Below are 9,807 nucleotides of genomic sequence, written 5' to 3' on the forward strand. Positions count from 1 at the left end.
TTATCGTACCAGAGCAGACTTAAATCCTGCAATCACTCAGCTGAAACATGATAGACATTCACAGCACTACTCCTTTTGCAGAAACAGTCCCCAAAATGAATCGCACACTCTCATGTGAGTGTTAGAGTGAGAAAAAAGTGAAAAAAAAAAAAAAATGTGGTTGCTCACAGAGAACCGGTTTGAAAAGCTTGAATATTAAAACACGTTTCACCTGCAGGTTCTTTTCCTCAGTTTCACCACATTTGTTGAGGGTGAATTCACAAAAGAAAGTAGGTTGAATCAAGGGCTTTTAATTTTCATTCCTGCATTTTCTTTTTTTTTTACAAAAAGAGGATATGGAATCTAACAGAAACAATGTCAAAACCCCATTACACTACCTTTTTGCATCTGATCTTCATCATTGTGCATGTAGTTCAGAGCTAACAGCTATAGTCTCAAGGAATCTCTCTGGTCTGCGTTTAAATATCATACCACAAACCAAGAGACAGAACGTTCGTTCAGGGCTGCACATCATTTCAACACTGCAGCTGAAGGACCAGTGTCATGACAAGATACGCCACCTATTGATATTGCTTCCTTTTCATTCTGCAGATCAAAAATTATAACCTTTCAGATATACACAAATATTGCCATAGTATCCTACAAGTGGGTGAAATATCTCAAATAACGTTACCGTGAAATTAGATAGCCTGGAATAAAAGTGTAAAATGCTGTGGGAAATGTCTTTGAATGGCATTAAGTATATCGTATGCAGCTATCCTCCCAATTCATTTCTCACTAAGATGCACTAAATGGATTCTTAAAAATCTAACAATAGAATAAGAAAAAAGGTCGATCGGTCATTTGACCAAACAACTCGTAGGTTAGACTGCCTGCCGTCATTTCTTTCAATCTGGCGTCTGCCACACCACATTTAGGCACCATTGTAGTTTTTATTGCATGTTAGAGCCTGATCCTACGCGAGCCGCTGCTTCCACCCCCTTCCTTTCACATACAATCTGCGTTCAAACTAACAGAGCTCTGCAGCAGCACTTCTCTTTCCTTCTCATTTTTACAAGGGTGACACAGTAGCATTTAATGCCGCTTTGCAGTCCAGTTCAGATGTAATTTTCATTGACGGGACTGCAACAATACCCTCACAGTCTCAGATCACTCTACCGTTCGAGATCAATATTTGTTTGCAAAAGGAAGTATAAGAGGGAAAAAAAAAAAAAAAAAATATGAGACACACCTCTGGCGCTGTCCCTTGAGGAAGGCAAAGCAGTTTTTTCCAGGCATGTCTATTCCTTGTGCGGAGGGGCAGCTCTGTGGAGCAGTTACCTGCATGGAGGTGTATTAGTGTCCCCTCCAGGTCTCTAGGTTTCTGTGTCTGTGTGTTTGAAAGGGTCACCGTGTAATATATACAGTAACCTGATAACACACACTTCAACAGTGTCATTAAATTTACATATCTGCCCTGAAGAGTAGAAAAAAATCGCAATACTCTGTGGATGGAACTAAGGATAGCTGGAGTTGGTCGTTTTAACACGGCGATGAAACTTGTCTCTATATGCAGATTTTTTAGACTAGGTTGTGCTGATGTCATGTGACTTGCCATATAGCCCACAACACACACTGTGACCGGTTGATAAAAATGAAAATATCAATTCCGATTTTCCTTATTTTCATCTTAAACACCAAGGGAACATAGTCCTTTCCTCTATACAGCATCGTGCTGTAACACCACAGTCTCTCGTGCCACTCCGGCTTTTTTTTCTCTGGAGTGACCATTCTCCCCGGCTAAAAATACTCTTAAAGAAACAGCATTCAGAGGACATCATTGCACCCTAATCGCTATTACTATTCTTATCGCGTTTTTCATACTCCCAGCCCCCGCTCCCGCCCGAAAATCTCCTTCGCTACCTTGTCACGGGTGAAATCTAAGGATAATGCCGTTCGTACCCCCAAATCCTACGAATCAGTGAGCAAGAAATCACTGTTGATCAGAGTCGACTGCCGAAAGGAGAGGCAAGAGGTGGGTGAGGTGGGGGGGCTGAAAATGAAAGTGAACGGAGGGAAGAATAAAATATATCTGGCAAATAATGGGGTAAACCATGAAGATAAGAGAACAGCTGCGTTCAGTGTGAAGATGGGATAGAAATTGAAAGCAATTCTCAACGACATTCAAAAGAGATAGGGAATTATCAGCAAGCTTTAAGGCTTTTTGTTGAATTTCAAATGCCTCGTTTTTGCAGATCGGTCTCTCCTTCTAGAATCAGATATCTGGAACGTTTGGAGACATTACGGTGTGAAATGTTTTACGTTAAGTTCACCCGTCTGTGTTTTCCGCAACGTTCCACTTTTATTTTTTTTGAAATTAATGTGAGGGACCATCACAGAAGCAAATGAATAAAATCAATACGTTTTGAGTTGGTGTTTGAATTTATCTCTGATAAAGTCCAGACAGCAGGCTGTATATTATTGAACAGGTGTAAAACAATATGGGGTTTTTAACTACGTGGAGGCTCCCGCCTCACAAGTATAGCGTCATCTGTTCTATTTTAGTGTGCGTTTTACTATCATCCAGTTTGATTTAACTGTAAAAAATAAAAAAACCATCAGTTTGCTACTTGAATTTGAGTTAAAATGGTAGATATTGTTTGTTAAGTAATTCAAGGTGCTTTTTTTCATGTGACAACGGCACCAACATATTTATAAATGTGAAAGTCCCCGACAGTCACACTGTATAAAGCGTGATACTGCTTTGCCTCATTGTGATTCTCTCTGTATGCAATGTTTGTTTAATTGCCAAAATATAGATACTTGACGAGTTTACATGTATACACATAAATACATTTGTTTATGAATTGACATTTCCATATTACTTGTTAACATAGTTATAGATTTGTTACCCTATCTGTAAAGCTCCCGCACTCAACTTGAACACGAGACCAATTTAAAAACAAAAAGGTCTGCCAAGCTGCCCATAATTGAAAAACGTACTAAAAGTATTTTAACATTGATTGCTACTGAAATGCTAGTTTTATGTGAAATGATGCACATGCTTGACGTTTGTGTGAGTCTATGTCTGACGTTGTAGTGGTGAGATGGGCGTTCTTCACAATAGAAAACCTCATTTTGTCATATACTTTTCAAGAGTACATGCAGTATATAATATCACTGTTTCTAGCACCTGCAGCAACTGAATCTTCAACTCCTGCTCTATCTCACCCTCGCTCTCTCTCTCGCTTTCTCTGTATATATGTGTGCCTGTACGTGTGTGTGTGTGTGTTAGTGATTCGGTATGCACACTGTACTCAACTCGTCTGGGGAGAGGATCCATTCTCTCATCAAATATTCACCAGAAACCACAGGCTCCCAGCTGCCTGCTGCTATGATGCACACACTTGCTGTGTAAGGGTACCTGATGTATTCATTGAATCCAGTGCCTCATATTATGTTCGAACATTTACTCCCCTCCATCCAGACAGATGATTTTCCACATGGGGTTTTTTTGTTTTTTTGTTTGTTTTGAAAAAAAAATTAAATAGCCTAGTAAAAGATTAGCTGGAAAAAAATAGTCCTCTTCCTGACCCGACGTGAAGGCCGGAGTTTTCCATCATTATTCATCTGTGTTCAGTAACATTCATGCATGAATTCACACTAATGCTTGATTTATCATCTTTCAGTGACAGCCGTAATAACCTAATGCAAATGTGCAAATTTGATAGGTAACAGCAAACTGCAAAATTGTGCCCAGAAGGTGAGCCATTTCCATGAAATGCACATGCACAGTCATTACACAGTTCCAGATGTTCTTCAGTCTTGCCTGTAGCCTATGCAGTGCCTACATTCAAAGGTAAACCTTCCTGGGAAACGAGGATCCTTATTCTCCCCTTTCTCCTCCCAGATGCTGTTGAAAATGAAGTATTCATTTTGTTGCATTAATATGCAAGCTTTATTAGTGTAAATTTAAACTCAGTGGAGGTTTTAGTACTGTTGGTTTAATAAAGGATGATAATATCTTATGTGGCATTCAAGGATTCTGTGTCCCTCAAGCCCCAAGGCTACCGGAGTTCCAACATGCTCAGATGATTGTATGCGTGCTAAAGAGTAGCTTTACAGTGGGAGCAAATAGACGTGTTCGGTTTTGGAAGACACACTAGGTCTCATCTGAGAGGCCAGTTTGGAGCTACTGAACTGAAGTCCAGTTTCTATAGAAAGATTTCAGACCACCACATACTGGACATTTATGATATTAATGTATACTTGTTCATATAATCTTCACTTTTTTCATATCATGTGGCCAATGTGGCTTACCTCTGGGTTTAGCAGTCATAAGGCAAGAGCCGTCTCTTTCATTTTTACTATTGCGCTAAATATTTAAAAAAAAAAACATTTTTTTTGCTTGGAGAATATTCCATAATTTAAAATCATCCAGTACGACAGTGGTGTTCAAGGATATTAAATACAAAACAATTTTCAAGGATGTTTCAATGATGCAATATATTTGAGAGAAGTTATATATAAAGTTATACACGATTATAATGCAGGAGCGGCACTTTTGTGTTTTACTATGGAACTGCAAGACACTTTGTTTGTTCATTATGAAAAAAAAAAAAATCTCATAAAAAAATACTAATTGGATTCTTTTAATCACAATCCCCATATGAATTCTGGTGTTTTTAAATGTTCTTTTTAAAGCTTTTCTTACATCTAGGGTGAGCTTCACCATTAAGCTCTTTAATTCTGAATACATCTTTACATCTGAAGTCTGACTGATCACAGTTGAGCAAAAACGCGGCGGCAAAATTCCTTATCGGTTATCTTTTCTCTTCATCGAGGGAAAGCTTACCACAGATGAAATATCATAATTTTATATTTCTCACGATTAGATTACACGACACTTGTCTCTCCAGGTTTACCTTTGTAATTTCCTCTCCTCCCCCGTTCACACCCTTTATCAGCCCATCATCCCCGGAGATTCATCGGCTCTTAACCCTCTGGTTGCCTTTATTTATTGTTGTATACATTATATGCTCAGCAGACGGCTTCGTCTCCTATTTTAGTGTAGCACCGCAATAGCCTATTCCTCTTTCGCCCTCTATAAACTAACATCTCACTACATCGTGCTGTTAGTATCCGTATTTGTGGTTTGAAATGAACAAACTTCATCATTTAAAGTGCCATTGAGTCATTTCTACCCTTCTATTTTTGGCCCAGAAAAATACTGTGAGTTGCTGGGCTGCACGTGGTGTTTGCAGTTTAACATGCGGGCCAGATGTTAGGGCTACCACCGCGCTAAAGTCATCGTGATGTAACGATCATGATGCAAGGATAAAGACATGGATTAGAGAGACCAGCCCCCACAGGGACTCAAGTGTAGTGATTACACCCAGATTAATGACAACTGACTTTGCCCTGCACACATTCATGGTTTGGACTTTACTTTCCTTAAAATCTTACATAATACGTGCATATGGACTTTCAGGCGTGCAAACAAGTACACAAATTCACCTAAATGAAATGACATGAATGGAATGAAAAGGAATTTCATGATTCATCTCATTTTTTTTCAGGCATAAAATGTGCAAATTAACCATTATATCTCTGGCAAATGGCATTTGTATGTCTAATTCATAGACTCTCCAGACTTACATCAGGTTGTGGGATATGGTTGCGATACGATTTAAAGACATTTCAGTCATACCGAGCCACACCAAGGTAACGTGCATATGAAACTCCAAAATGAGATTCTGCATCTCTGTGTCTTCCTCTCATTTTTTCTTCCATGTTTACTGATTCATTCTTCCCGTCTTATTCTTTCCCGTGGCTATTAGTATTATTAGTTGCAGAGTTGGCTGAAAAGTAAAATGATGTACACATACTATCCCTCCATCCGTCTGGTGTCGTCTTTTGAAACCCAACAGAATGATGGATGGCATCTTTTTAATGTAGAAACCTCTGTGTGGGAGATACATATAATATATAAACCCCAGAGGATGCACTCATGCACGAGGCAGCCCTAAGAAGGGAATGCAGAAAAGATAATGGCTACAAACAGGTGAATGATTAGACATGTTTTTCCAATGTTTGCCACAAGTCAAATTCACGCATATCAAGTAATGTTTGAAAATCAAGCCCCCAATGGTATAACAAAACTGAAATGTTAACACATTTCCTGATGCCTATCATCAATCTTTGCATTATTCATCATCCTTATATAATTGGGTTGATCAGGGGAAAAAAGCTTCTAGACCGTTATTTGAACTCTGGGTAAACAAATTTATTTAAGGCACTGATTGTACCGTTAACTGGAGTATTGAGGGGTTGAAAAGGACAACAAATTCGTCTCTGGTGACCTGACTATAGAACAAGGTTTTCTGTCGATGCAAAGCTCTTTATTTGAAACACAGGGGCAAAGACAGTGAATCAAATAATACATTTCCATCACTTGCTCCTTTGCTAGGTTGCCTTTGCAGAAGGTGAGCCTTTGACTGTGACAGCTGTGTTAGAGAGATAACACATAGTCCGTGTTGACACTCGGCTATGTGAGTATCGTGTCTCCGGGCCAATATCATATCAGATTCCCTCTGTGTATTATGCATATTTGTGTGTGTGTGTGTGTGTGTGTGTGTGTGTGTGTGTGTGCGCTTGTGCATGTTTTTGTGTTTGTTGCTGTAACATTTATTGTGACAAAAATACATACCAGTCATTAGGGAACACATTACGTGCAAGACGAGATACTGCTCTTTCTCCGCCGATTGTCCTTTTTGCTCGTCAGCGCCGTTCCATCGGGGCGCCTTGCGTTCTGAGTTGTGGGGAGATAAAAGTGAAGATTTCCTTGGTGTTCGGATTGTGAACTGGACAATACGAGTCGTGGGAAAATACTAAAAAATAATTAGTTATTGTATCTGGGCCAATCAATTTGTAGAAAGAGGACGCAAGGGGAGATTTTTTAATATCTTGAAAGGCGGTGCAATCTTAGGACGAGACGAATGCGAGGAGGCTCAAAATGAGACGATTAAATCTTCACACATTCTCACAGTTCTCTGATGATTTGATGTCCTCCTGAGGTCAGAATAGGCATTATTCATATCTTACAACCTTGTTCATGGAATCAGATTTTCCGTCCTTTTCAGGTTTGCCAGCACTAATCTTTGTTGTACTTCCTTTGTCCTGCGGTCACACAGTCTTTCCACCGAGTGAACCGTTACTCTCTACTCCACGTCTGTCTATGTGAGTGCATACATTTGAGAGGTATTCAATTTTTGAAATGGGTTTATATCCTTGCGGTCAAGTTCATTGCACCAAATGTAAATTCAAATCTCGGTCATGTGAGGATGATAAGAGAAGCGGGTTTTTATCTGGTGTTTTCAGCTTGACAACAGCTCCACCTCTTCTGTGCGGTGGTCAGATGGTCAGACATGCTCAGCGGAATTCATATGAGATATTACTGCATCCCCACTGATAGCAATGTTTGCTGAAATCATTTAATAAAATGAAGGGAATAGCATAAAATAGATCTTTTGTGCATATCAGTTCATCCCCTCCCTTTACTCAAACCATGAAGCTAATAATTCATATAGAAGTAAAAATATGCTCAAAATATGTAAAGAAGACCAAAATGTGTGGCTTGTTTATGCAGTACCTAAGCATATGTATATACCACTGCATATTTTAGCAGTAGATGCTTGTTTACAGCTTATCTCCATGTTAATTTTGCACTGCCTTTAAGCCTTTTTTTTCCCCTCACCTAAATCTTCACTTGTAGTAAGAGCGTACAAAAGCACTGGATCCTCAGAGAGACATGACAGTTGAGGTAAAAGCGTCGCAAAAATAAATACAGGATAAGCACCATCATTTGGAGTTGGTTCTCTAAGTGCGGTCTCTGTAGTTTCCTTCGTGATCATTAGAAGAAATACGTTGATTTCTTTTATTATTAGCTTTTTTTAAAGCTAATAATAATGATAATAAGATTAAAAATTGATAATTCATTCTAATAATAATAATTGATCATTAATAATAATAATAACAACAACAATGATAATAATAATGATAATTGATAATTAATAATAATAATTGATAATTGACAATAAAATAATAATAATAATAATAATAATAATAATAATAATAAGATAATGTACCTTTTCTGAAAGCTGATTTGATAGAATCAATTTCCACCCCACAATCTATTATATAATTCAGTTCTGGATGAAAATGTATTTTTGAAGCTCAGGTAAGAAGAGCTGCTGATCTGAAAGTGTCTGCAGTGACCGTGGAAGGAGGGCCCAGGGGCCACAGGAACACCGTCGAACTTGACAGAGAGAAAGCAAGAGCGAGGAGGAAGCAGGGCTGCTTCAGAGCCTGTTGCTATGGTAGCCATGTGGAATAAATCAGCTGCATGAATTCCATTCTTAAATGCCTTCAGCACCCCCACTGACTCAGGTGAACCTGGACAGAATATGAATGAGTAACAAACTCCAGTGTGTTACGGTATGTGAGCCTGTAAAAGTATGCACTGGCAAAATCCAACTCTTTATCCTTAAAAATAATATGCAATCCTTGAGAAGAGGTAAAAAAACATTTGCACGTAATCATCTTGCCTGTCGTCACAGAGAAACAACACAAGATTGCATACTCAACATGAAACATCCCAGCAAGACCTTCGTTATGAAGCAATTTCTTTTACTGTTTGGATGATTTTAGATTGCACATTATCATTTGGATGACAAAAGAAAATGCACATAGACAGAATCCATTTGGGTGACAAATCTGTGTATCTCTATATAGAAACAATGTTGTCACCACTTGTGATTTCTTAAATAAAATGCATCAGTTCATACATTATTATTATTGCAACAAAAAAAGACCCCCAGAGTGTATTTTTGTGTTGTAGAGCTTCAGTAATCACTTCAAAAATGGTTGATTTGACTTTTTGATTTTGCAAAGCTCATTTCATTAAATCCTTAAATGATTAGCTTTTTAAATGTAGCCAAAAGATGGCCAACAAAACAAAAACAATCTATGCATCTGTTTTGGAAGTAGCATCACTTGTGAATGTATAATTCTGTATAAATCAGGGGTAAGCAGAATACACAAGGGACACCGAGCCAAACTGTGTTTTGGCAGGTTGTGTCTGTCGTACGCGAGTCTCTCTGGTGAGTTTATCCTCTCAGTAGCTCAGTGGGCTGGACCACTGGCTGCTGTATCAACAACGCCTTTCTACTGGGGCTTAATATGCTGGGCTTCCTGCTGGCTGTTACACCGCACTTTCAACATCAACAACAGCTGTGTGCCGAGATATTACAGCAAGACATATTTTACTCGTGCATCTGGCAGTCGTTTTAGTCATTTTTCCCGATGAGCTTGCACCGAAACGGCCATCCTCTCTCTAGCTCCTCATTATCATTGTTGTCCAGACAGTTAAAGCGTTCCCCCAAATAGGAATCACACGAGTAAACAACGTTCGGTTTGAGAAGACCGCTTATCCTTATTACTGCGAGCATCTTGATGTGTTTTTAATATGTGCGTTGCCAGGTTCCGCAATGTTTTGCGAGTTGATGAATTAAAAATCTCTTTGTTTTCAAGTCTATTTCGATGAATCCTGCAGAATACTGGATAGTACAGTTTGCTCCCTGAGTTAAGTTTGCCAATGGCTATTTGGGGAGCGCCAGCCCTTCAATATTTCATTATGACATATAGGATCCTGCAGCACGAAACCACTGTGTCAAAGCCAACTGTCAGGGCGACTCAAATGTCTGCAAATTTTATGGGTTCAGGTTGTCCCGACCGATCTATCATCAAATCGAGATGAGAATTCAAAGA

The sequence above is a fragment of the Fistularia commersonii genome, chromosome 17 (assembly GCF_037954325.1).
Source record: "Fistularia commersonii isolate RoL2024-O1a breed Wild chromosome 17, RoL_Fcom_v1.0, whole genome shotgun sequence".
Classification (NCBI taxonomy): domain Eukaryota; kingdom Metazoa; phylum Chordata; class Actinopteri; order Syngnathiformes; family Fistulariidae; genus Fistularia; species Fistularia commersonii.